The 11,671-nt window shown below is 37.4% G+C and overlaps 1 protein-coding gene across 1 annotated transcript in view; it reads right to left on the reverse strand.

Annotated features, from left to right (window-relative positions):
* The window catches only part of ppp1r16a (protein phosphatase 1, regulatory subunit 16A), a 43,398-nt gene extending 32,146 nt beyond the window's left edge, over positions 1 to 11,252 (reverse strand). Inside the window, exon 1 of the mRNA XM_081392133.1 lies at positions 10,886 to 11,252. The gene's annotated coding sequence lies outside the window, so the exon portion shown is untranslated. The remainder of the gene's footprint in view (positions 1 to 10,885) is intronic.
* Between the last annotated feature and the right edge of the window lie 419 nt (positions 11,253 to 11,671).

Here is an 11,671-nt window from a genome sequence, read left to right on the forward strand (position 1 = left end):
TTTCAACCCTTTTAGAAGAAAATGAACAAAACCCTAGGTATTTATTTGAAACAGTGGCTAAATTAACGAAAAAGAAAGCTTCAACTTCAGCTTCAAGAAGTTTCCAAGCAGCACAGCAGTAATGACTTTATGAACTTACAAGATTGATAATATCAGGGAGAAAATTATAACTATGCAACCGTCTACTACAGTATCGTATCAGACTGTGCATTGTAGTCTCCCAGAGGAAAAATTAGATTCATTCATTGCTATAGGAGAGGAAGAATTTTCTAAACTCGTTAATTCATCTAAATCGACAATATGTAGGCTATGTTAGCCTAGACCTTTTAACGACAAAGCTATTGAAAGAGATGCCTTCTAGGGGTCATAGATCCTCTTCTTAATATCATTAATTCATCTTTGTCATTAGGATACGTACCAAATCAAGTCAAGTCATCTTTATATAGGTCTTTTAACAATGTAGATTGTTTCAAAGCAGCTTTACAGAGATAAACGTATAATTTAAGGTAACAGAGATTGTTTTGGCTTTTATAGCGGTTCTTTAATAAAGTTATTTTACAGCTAAAGTTAGTTGATTGATTTGCTTCCGTCGCAACGATCATTTGTTATTAAATTAGGGGCGCTAGGGCGACACCATTCTCTCTACACAGACTTTAAATGCGAACCTGTGAGAAACGCAGATGGCGTTCACACGTGCATTAAGAATTGGTTCTATAGTTAAGTGCAAAAACTTTTAAGCTGGCTATGATTAAACCGCTTGTTAAAAAAAACGCAACTTGATCCTACAGAATGAGTCAATTACAGGCCAATCTCAAATCTACCTTTTCTGTCAAAGATACTAGAAAAGGCAGTTTCCTCACAACTGTTTTTCTTTTTAGAAAGAAATCAGCAAGGATTTCCAGTCAGGATTTAGACCGTACCATAGTACTAAGAACGCTCTCATTAGAGTCACAAATTATTTGCTCTAATCATCCGATCATGGTTGTATGTCTCTATTAGTGTTACTCGATCTTATTGCTGCATTTAATACTATTGACCACAACGTTCTTTCAAATAGACTCAAAAATTATGTTGGCATTAGTGGAATTATATTAGCATGGTTTAAATCATACTTATCTGACCGTTATCAGTTTGTAGCAGTAAATGAAGAGATGTCTTATTGATCACAAGTTCAGTAAGGCGTACCATAAGGCTCAGTACTAGGACCGTTGTTGTTCACTCTGTACATGCTACCATTAGGAGATATCATTAGGAAGCATGGCACTAGTTTTCATTGTTATGCTGATGATACTCAGCTGTATTCTTTCACGCCCTGACGAAACCTACCAATTCACAAAATTAATGGAATGCATAGGTGATATAAAAAACTGGATGACTAGTAATTTCCTACTACTTAACTCTTAAAAAACAGAGATTCTAATTATTGGACAAAAAAACTTCCTCAAGTAATAACCTAAAATACTGTCTAACACTTGATGGCTGCTCTGTCAAACCTTTGTCGTCGGTTAGGAACCTGGGTGTGCTCTTTGATACCAATCTTTCATTTTGAAAGTCACGTGTCTAGAATCTGTAAAACCGCATTCTTCCATCTTAAAAATATATCTATTCTAAATTACGTCATATGCTCTCAATGACAAATGCGGAACAATTAGTTCATGCGTTCATGACATCAAGGCTAGATTATTGTAATGCTCTTATGGGTGGTTGCCCTGCACGCTTAATAAATAAACACGCCTAATAAGCAGCTCAAGTTCTTACTAGAACCAGGAAGTATGACCACCATATTAGCCCAGTTCTATCAACACTGCATTGGCTCCTATTAAACATTGTATACATTTTTAAATATTACTGATCACTTACAAAGCACTAAATGGTTTAGTTCCGCAGTACTTGAGCGAGCTTTTAATGCATTATAGTCCTTTGCGTCTGTCTATTGCGATTTCAAAATTCCGGCCAGTTGATAATACCTAGAATATCAAAATCGACTGCTGGCGGTAGATCCTTTTCCTATTTAGCACCAAAACTCTGGAACACACACTCTGTCAGTTTAAATCTAGACTAAAAACACATCTCTTTGACCTAGCATACACATAACACATTATACACTTCTATAATTCAACCGAGAACACTCCCCATAAATCCTGATGTACTCGTTACATCATAGGAAGAATGGCGTCTACGCTAATATTAGTCTCTCTGTTTGTCCTGAGGTTTCCGGCGGACTGCGCTATAATATATATATTCATTCTTCAAGGCTTGCACCTTGGACCCTATTTCAAGGTTTGCGTTCTTGACTTGCCACGTTTGTAAGGTGTGAATCTGAGATGGTAAAAGTTGGTGCTGATAACAGCCAGACAAAGCTACAACAAATGCATAATAAAAATGTTCACTCACTTCAAGGGGGTGACTTAACAAGGCTCCTCTAGAAGAAGCATTTTACAGGTGTAGTTGCCATAATTTAAAAAGTTTTCAGAGGTTGTATTGTTGACAAATGTAAAAAGCAAAAAAAAAAAGCACAGTAAGTATGCACGTGATAAGCCAGCTCCTTTTTAGCCCAGTTTTAATACAAGAGTAAATCACCAAGAAAAGAGATTAATTATTCATAGGCACTAAGCAGATTTAGAGGCGGAACAGCAAGAGTGAGAAGTTCTCCTAATCCAAATGTTCTGGACAGGATCAGCACAGCAGTATAAAGACTCATTCACAGCAAGAGCCAAACGAAAAGCATGTCACATGCTTTAATGCCAGACACTTGCCATCTGACCATACAGATCTCACTCACTGAGATAGCGTGATATAGGAATATCACAGTTTAATGACAATAACAGAAGTGCACTATAAGTGATAATAGTACAGCTGTTGTAATTAAAAAATATATTTCTAGATTAGTATAGAACACATTCTACATTCTTTGTTCTTTCTTACTGCTTTTACTTCTTTTTGCTAATCAACCGAAAGTGTTGTCATCCATGATTTTTAATCTCTTTAAATAGTTTGATCTGCCTGCTAAAAATACAAACATTTCAACATAAAACTGAATTAAAAAATATTGAGATGACTCAATACCAGCAATTTGAGGTCAAGTGACAATGTAGCACATTGTTTGAAACATTTATCATTGCATACTACATCACATTGAAACATACTATTCGTTTTAAAAACATCAGGAAGTAGTATACATTATAGGCTATAGTACGTGCAGTAAATATTTGGAAGAATTCAATGTCAAACACAGCCTGTCACTTTATTGAGAACAGCATTATGAACACCCACATACAGCATATATTTTCAACAGCTAAAAAATATTCTAGGTTCAGTACAAGCTCAATCGACAGAACTTGTGACATATTGTCATGTTGATTGCCACAAAAACTTGTGTATCCATTATTTTCTTTTTTTAAAAGAGCGCAAAAATCATTATAGTTATAGTAGGCACTTAAAATAGTGAATGTGACTTTATTCAATTTTCAACTCTCAGCATAACAACATAACCAAAACAACTCTGACTGTAAAAATGCTGATTTAAACAGCTTTACAGATCATATATTTGAACAGATGAATTAATGTACTGCAAGTGTATTTATAACAGAATGCTGTTCTGTTAACATGGGCACGAGAAATATGCACTGCAAACTGAGTATGTGTGAAACAGGCGTAAGGATGGCCCATTGATCTTGCACATCCATTTTTTATGTCCCACCTCTATTCCCGACTGAATATGTCCAAGTGCTTCTCATTTCAACTCTGACCTGCTGTAATGCTCTGTTGGACAGCCTTCAAGGTGCCTCTGTAGATTATCCAGAACACAGCAGCATGTCTGATCTTCAATCATGCTGCCACTAGAACTGCACCCTATCTCAACACGCTCATACGCGTATATATTATCTCCCACTCCCACTATCTATCAGAGAGGGAGCAGCACCTGGTGTTTCTTTTGCAACCAGGTACAAAGGCACTTTCCAAGACTAGCTGCTCAAGGGTTCATTGTACAGCAAGATAATGACTCAAAACAGTTTAGACAGTATCAGAACTGCCTTAGAAGAGAAGATTTCCAGACTTAGCCCTGGGCTGATTTGGGACAAACTGGACAATATATTTCAGGGAACTATACAATACAATATAGGCCTATGCAACTGTGTGTGGCTGCGTGTGAGCAGACAAAAACCTCTTGAATCTTATTCACACTGCTTGTTTGAATAAAGATGGCGGGCACTAGAGTTGCACGATTAATAGTCAAAAGATCGTGATCTCGATTCAAACACCCACACAATCTCATATGACAACGATTCGACTGTATATTAATTCTTTTGACAAGTACGATCACAGCCAACATTGACCCAGAGAGCAGTTGTTTCAAATCAGTCTTTTAAACCACATAGTATCATTATTTCTGTTATTCAAATTATCACCAAAGTGCTGGGGTAAAAGTTTATAGTTTGGATATAAACACTGATGACTACAGTAGCAATCAAAATAGAGTAAATCGCCTTTTGAAAGTAACTTGATGCTTCAAATAAAGACTATCAATTACATCGTTACACCAGTAACTTTTCCTGTTTCGAATGCGCATGCGTCGCGTCTGAGCGCGTTGTTGTCTTTGGAGCTCCATCGATTGATTTATAATTCTTGATTTCTCTTTAAACTCACTTACAACGAACATTTTCTACTTTTCCTCACCTCATAGTTATAACGCGGATTGTTGAGCAGACGCGTCTCAAGCCTTGTGATCCAACGCTGGATACTCTTATAGGTTACGTCCGTGGATCACGGCTGAACGCGTCTTCTCCGCACTCATTTAAGTTACAAACAAACATTTTTCACCTATCGTGCGTCTACTCTACACCCGTACCACTGAAAAGACGGATTATATCCAAGACTTAAGCCATAAATTAGTATTAATATTGATAGCACCACTGGTAGCGTCGTTGCTAACTTAACTTACTGTCCATCTGTTAAAATGGCGAATATATCAAATGTAAGTAGTCTACCTTTTGGTGCAGGTGAGGACACATTTGAGCTGCACGCGGTGCAGTCTGAGCTGGAAGCTGTTGAGAAACAGATCCACGACCTTTTAGTAAGAAAAGCCGAGCTGATAGACCGGCGTTTGGCTCTCGAAACATCGCGCGCCGAGGCACACAAATCAGAGATTAATGTTACTAACCCGCTGACTCCGACCTCGTCTACTCCGTGCGTTCCTCAACATCGGTCCCGAACGTCGAGGTCGCGATCAGCCATGGTCTCGTTCACTCCGGCTCCAACATGCCATCACGAAGCCTGGATTTTTCCGCAGCGGAAGTCGCGAGTCAGGTCTAGACCAAGAAAACTCTCTCCGACCCTCCCGGTTTTCGAGATATCCACACAAAACCGCTTCTCCCCTCTTCGCGAAACAGAACGCGATGCTGTGATCATCGGCGATTCCATCGTTCGACACGTACACGTTACGTTAAATAAAAGTAAGGTGCATAGTCACTGCTTTCCTGGTGCTCGTGTTTCCGAAGTCGCTGCTCACGTTCCCGAGATTCTGAACGAGCGCGTCGGAACCGTTGTCCTGCACGCGGGAGGGGCCGACATCAGACTGCGCCAGACGGAAGTTTTGAAGAAAGACTTCAGGAATCTGATCGATACGGTACGCAGCACATCGCCTGATATAACGATTATTGTGTCAGGACCGCTTCCCACGTACCGACTAGGTCATGAAAAGTTTAGTAGATTATTTGCGCTTAATGAATGGTTAATGTCATGGTGCAATGAGCAGAAACTTCTCTTTGTAAATAATTGGAATCTGTTTTGGGAGCGTCCTAGGCTTTACCGTGCTGATGGCTTACACCCAAACAGATTCGGATCGGATCTTCTGTCAGATAACATCTCCAAAATGTTAAATACCTTTTGACTAGTAAACAAAAGTCCAAATCATAGTCTCTGCTGCACCAATTTAACTGATATAAATAGTGTAGAACATTGCATAGAAACTGTGTCTATTCCTCGTTTAGTGAGATCAAATCATAAATCTACTGCAGGATCTAGAAAAAATCTAATTGTTATTAAACCAGAAAATGTTGCTATTGGTAATCAAAAACAATTTTTAAAGCTAGGTCTTTTAAACATTAGATCACTCACACCTAAGGCAGTTATTGTAAATGAAATAGTCACAGATAATAGCTTCGATGTACTTTGCCTTACTGAAACCTGGCTTAAACCAAATGATTATTTCGGTTTAAATGAGTCTACTCCATCAGGATACTCCTATAAGCACGAGCCCCGTCTGAATGGTCGTGGCGGCGGTGTTGCAACAATCTATAGAGATTTTCTCAATGTTACTCAGAAAACGGGTTATAAGTTTATTTCATTTGAAGTACTTGTACTAAATGTTACGCTCTTAGATGATAGAAAAACATCCCTATTATCTCTAGCCTTGGCTACCGTATATAGACCGCCTGGGCCTTACGCTGATTTCCTAAAAGAGTTTGCAGATTTTCTCTCAGACCTATTAGTTAACTTCGATAAAGCATTAATTGTTGGAGACTTTAATATCCATGTAGATAATCAAAATGATGCGTTAGGGGCTGCGTTTACTGATTTATTAAACTCCTTTGGGGTCAAGCAAAACATTACCGGACCGACTCATCGATTTAATCATACACTCGATTTAATTATATCACATGGAACCGATCCAACCGATATAGATATCATTCCACAAAGTGACGATGTCACTGACCATTACATGGTAACTTGCATATTACGTACTCCTGTAATATATCATGCTGCGCCGCGTTATCGATTAGGCAGAACAATCCTTCCATCCACCATAGATAATTTTTCAAACAGCTTATCGGATCTGTCTCAGCTGCTCAGTGAACCCAAACAAACAGATGAACTTGAGGAATTAACTAGCACTATGAGCACCATTCTCTCTGGATCATTGGATATTGTTGCGCCCATTAGATTAAAAAAGGTCAGAGAGAAAAGTAAAGCACCATGGTACAACAGTACTACGCGTGTTCTAAAGAGAGAAACCCGTAATTTAGAGCGTAAATGGAAACAAACCAACTTAGAGGTCTTTAGAATCGCATGGAAAGACAGTATGTCACGTTATAAAAAGGCCCTAAAAGCGGCCAGGGCTGAGCATCTTCGCAAACTAATAGAAAACAACCATAACAATCCTAAGTTCTTATTTAACACCGTGGCGAGACTAACAAATAAACAGATGTCTCCTGAACAAAGTATTCCATTACAGTTTAGTAGTAATGATTTCATGAAGTTCTTCACTGAGAAAATAGAAAACATCAGAACCACAATTGTAAACGTTCAATCCTCAATCGCGCCTTATAATTCAGCCTCAATTATCACGCCGCAAGAACAATTACAGTGCTTTTCAACTATAGAACAAAAAGAGTTAAATAAATTTATCATTTCCTCTAAAACAACAACATGTTTATTAGATCCCATACCAACTAAACTATTGAAAGAAGTGTTACCTGTAGTGGAAGAGCCTCTCCTCAATATTATTAACTCATCTTTATCTTTAGGTCATGTTCCAAGAACATTTAAATTGGCAGTTATAAAACCTCTCATTAAGAAACCACAATTAGATCCGAATAATCTAGTAAATTATAGACCCATTTCAAATCTACCTTTTATGTCTAAAATACTAGAAAAAGTTGTGTCCGCTCAACTGGGCTCTTTCTTACAAGAAAATGACACCTATGAAAAGTTTCAGTCTGGATTCAGGCCGCATCATAGCACTGAAACTGCGCTCGTTAAAATCACAAATGATTTACTTTTAGCTTCTGACCAAGGCTGTATCTCAATATTAGTTTTACTTGATCTTAGTGCTGCGTTCGATACTATAGATCATACAATACTCTTAGATCGACTACAAAATTATACTGGTGTTCAAGGACAAGCATTAAGCTGGTTTAGATCGTATTTATCTGACCGCTACCATTTTGTTTATTTAAATGGAGAAAAATCTATCATAACTCCAGTAAACTATGGAGTGCCGCAGGGATCTGTGTTAGGCCCTCTATTATTCTCAATATATATGCTGCCACTTGGAAATATTATAAGGAAACATGGAATTAGTTTCCATTGTTATGCTGATGACACTCAAATCTATATTTCATCACGGCCAGATGAAAACGCTAAATTATCCAAATTGACAGAGTGTGTTAAAGATATAAAAGATTGGATGACGCATAATTTTCTTTTATTAAATCCAGACAAGACAGAGGTACTACTTATCGGTTCAAAAAACCACCCACAAAACCTCTCACAATACAACTTTAACATAGTAGGATGTCCTGTTACTTCATCCTCTACAGTAAAAGACCTGGGTGTTATATTAGACTGCAACCTGTCTTTTGAAAATCATATTTCATATGTTACAAGAACAGCCTTTTTCCACCTTAGAAACATTGCTAAGCTACGTAATATGCTATCAGTTTCTGACGCAGAAAAGTTAGTTCATGCATTCATGACCTCGAGACTAGATTACTGTAATGCGTTATTAGCCGGTTGTCCTGCATCCTTAATAAACAAGCTACAGTTAGTCCAAAATGCCGCCGCTAGAGTTCTAACTAGATCAAGAAAATATGATCATATAACACCGATTTTATCATCCCTACATTGGTTACCTATAAAGTCCCGTATTAATTACAAGGTATTGCTACTGACTTATAAAGCCCTAAACGGCTTAGCTCCAGTCTATTTAACCGATCTTCTATCGCCCTATAATCCATCGCGCTCTTTAAGATCACTAAATTCGAGGCTTTTGGTCATACCTAGGATATCCAGATCCACCAAAGGAGGGAGAGCATTTTCACATTTAGCACCAAAACTCTGGAATAGTCTTCCGGATACTGTTCGTTGCTCAGACTCACTCTCCCAGTTTAAAACTAGATTAAAGACGCATCTCTTCAGCCAGGCATTCATATAATACTTTTAATCCTACAGTTAAATCCGACCTCTAGTTCATAAACGCCAGAGGAGAACTGGCCCCCGACTGAGCCCGGGTTCTCCCAAGGTTTTTTTTTCTCCATTAGGTCACCTGATGGAGTTTTTCGGTTCCTTGCCACTGTTGCCTTTGGCTTGCTCAGTTGGGGATATTTGGGGATATTTAATTGAATTAATCAATCAACGATACTATTGATCAGCATTACCGAACGTAGACGTTCCACTAGAAACAAACATTGATGTATTGTTCTAATTTATTACTGTGAAGCTGCTTTGATACAACCTGTGTTGTGAAAAGCGCTATATAAATAAACTTGACTTGACTTGACTTGACCAGTAGGTGGCGACAAATGACTGTTAAAAATGTATTTGTCATTGAATCATTCATTCAAACATAAGTTCAAAAACATTGATTCATCCAGTAATTAAACAAGTGAAGTCTTTATGAGTGAGTCACTGAAACATTCATATCAAACCGATTTAAAAAAAAAAAGTTAATTAAATATTTTAGAAAAAAAAAATTGTGATTCTCAATTTATCCAGAATCATGCAGCTCTAGCAGGCACTATTTGTTCCATTGCTTTTAATTGTTTCTTTGTGCAATTACTGCCATCCATTTGTCTTTTTTCATGTACTCTTTACTAATGTTAATTTATTACTAATGTTAATTTATTAATTATATACATTAGCCTAATATTTAGCCTACCTTTAAAAAGTTCAAAGGCATTTGTTCAATAGCATTTTTTGGTATCAAAGTAGGTATAGGTATGGGACAACTAAAATTTCAGTATCATGGCACTAAGCCTAAGACAAGCGCATATTGCTGAATAATATGATACATTGCTGTATAAAATGTCTGCTAAATGAGTAAAGGCAAGATCATGTTAGATTTCTTGTCATGTAGGAGACCTAATATAAACCTTAAACATAAACCTTACATTGACAAATCCTTTCAACATAAACACTGATGATGAATCAATGTTACTCTCATGGTGCTGCTGTTATGATATCTAGATTAGTTTACTGACTCAGGGTTCCCATTGTAATGGAAAACCCATTTCTAATAGCCTATTGCAGGTTCCAGGCCAAAATAAATAAATAAATAAATAAAATGGAAATAAAATAAATCCTTCCAAAAAAATCATGGAATTTCCTAGTGAAATGTGGTAGGCCTATATTTGTTCTGGTTAAGCTGAGCTGAAAATGTGATTGGCACAGTGCACAGATAGGCTATTCAAAGTATCCACATAGAATGTTCCCTTTCAGATGACTGTTTGTGGGGGCAGTAATTCGCCTTCCTTCTTTTTCTTGCTTAAAACACATAACACAAAGTATTTAAAAATTATTTTAATTTATATTCTTATCTTATTTCATTACGAATCGAAGTGAATCGTTATGAATTTGCAATAACTGCTTTTGAATGTAATCGAAAACCTATGAATATGAGTATAACCAACCATTACAAGCCAATGCTTGGTTATGCCAAAAGCATGGTACTTTGATATATATACCATGGTAATGAAGGCTTACCATACATTCATGAACTGACATGAGGCTACTACTTAAAGGGGCAAGAATGGTAGGCTACTATGTTACAAAAAAAAATGGCAACACTATCGTACCATGTCGAAAACGTGGTAATACGTAGGAACGTGTTAAAAAAGCATTATTCGAAATGTTCTATTTCCTGTTTACTAGCATAATGCTAACCTGTCTAAAGACCAGAGTTCATTCCAACTTCATCCCTCATACAAAAATAAAAACGATACAAGAATACCTGAACATATCATTGTATTGAATCAGTTATTCAGTAATAAAGCCATTTTAGCGTTAATTTTAATGTGTGTGTTAGTGTCAGTGGCCTGTGAACGCACCTGAACACACACCTGTCATTTGACCACCTGTTTGTCATGTCACAACGCTTCTGTCTCACCTGTTGCTTCAGCTGAACTCAATCGGTAAATTTGTGTCCGTCTGATCACGTTTAAATCCTTTTCGTCAGCTTTTGGGATAAATTAAATAAAACATGACACTCCATAACAGCCGTTGCGCCCTTCGGTCCGTTTACTCGCTCAACGCATCCCGACAGTCGGCGCTACACTAACACACACACACACACACACTTGGAGTTTGCACAGAAAGGGAATGTGCTGGCAAAGCCTTTAAGGTTTTAAGAAATGGGCGGGTTGGTCTGAAAAATAATTATTCTATTTTATCGCTTCGAAGCATATTTCTAATTACATTTCTGTGCCAGTGTTATTTTTCAGGTGTAACTTCTGGTCCAGATCTCCCGATGTTGCAAAAGACAGCGTTATTCCGTGATACTTGTTACTTTTTTCAGCGCAGGTCAAGTTGAACCAATCACATTCGTTGTGATTATCAAATAGCGATTTTTGTTTAACCATTTTATAGAGATTGCTGGGCGGAATTGTATTTATGTCAGACAGCAATCCTTTGCATTCACAGTGTTTTAACAAATTAATTTTTTTGTGTACAAATTCCTAACAAGACAAAAGACGTCCTGAGATGTGAATGGCTCTCATTGGGAATAATGCCATCTGAGCCGTCAAGCGCCCCCTGTTTGTTTATTAAAGGGATATTTCTCCCAAAAATGAAACTTTTGTCACTTACTCACCCTCAAGTTGTTCCAGACCTTTATGAGTTTCTTTCTTTTGTTGAACAAAATAATATATTTTAAAGAGTGAACAGTGTAAAGAGT

This window comes from Scardinius erythrophthalmus, assembly GCF_964197995.2.
Source record: "Scardinius erythrophthalmus genome assembly, chromosome: 18".
NCBI classification, from domain to species: Eukaryota; Metazoa; Chordata; class Actinopteri; order Cypriniformes; family Leuciscidae; genus Scardinius; species Scardinius erythrophthalmus.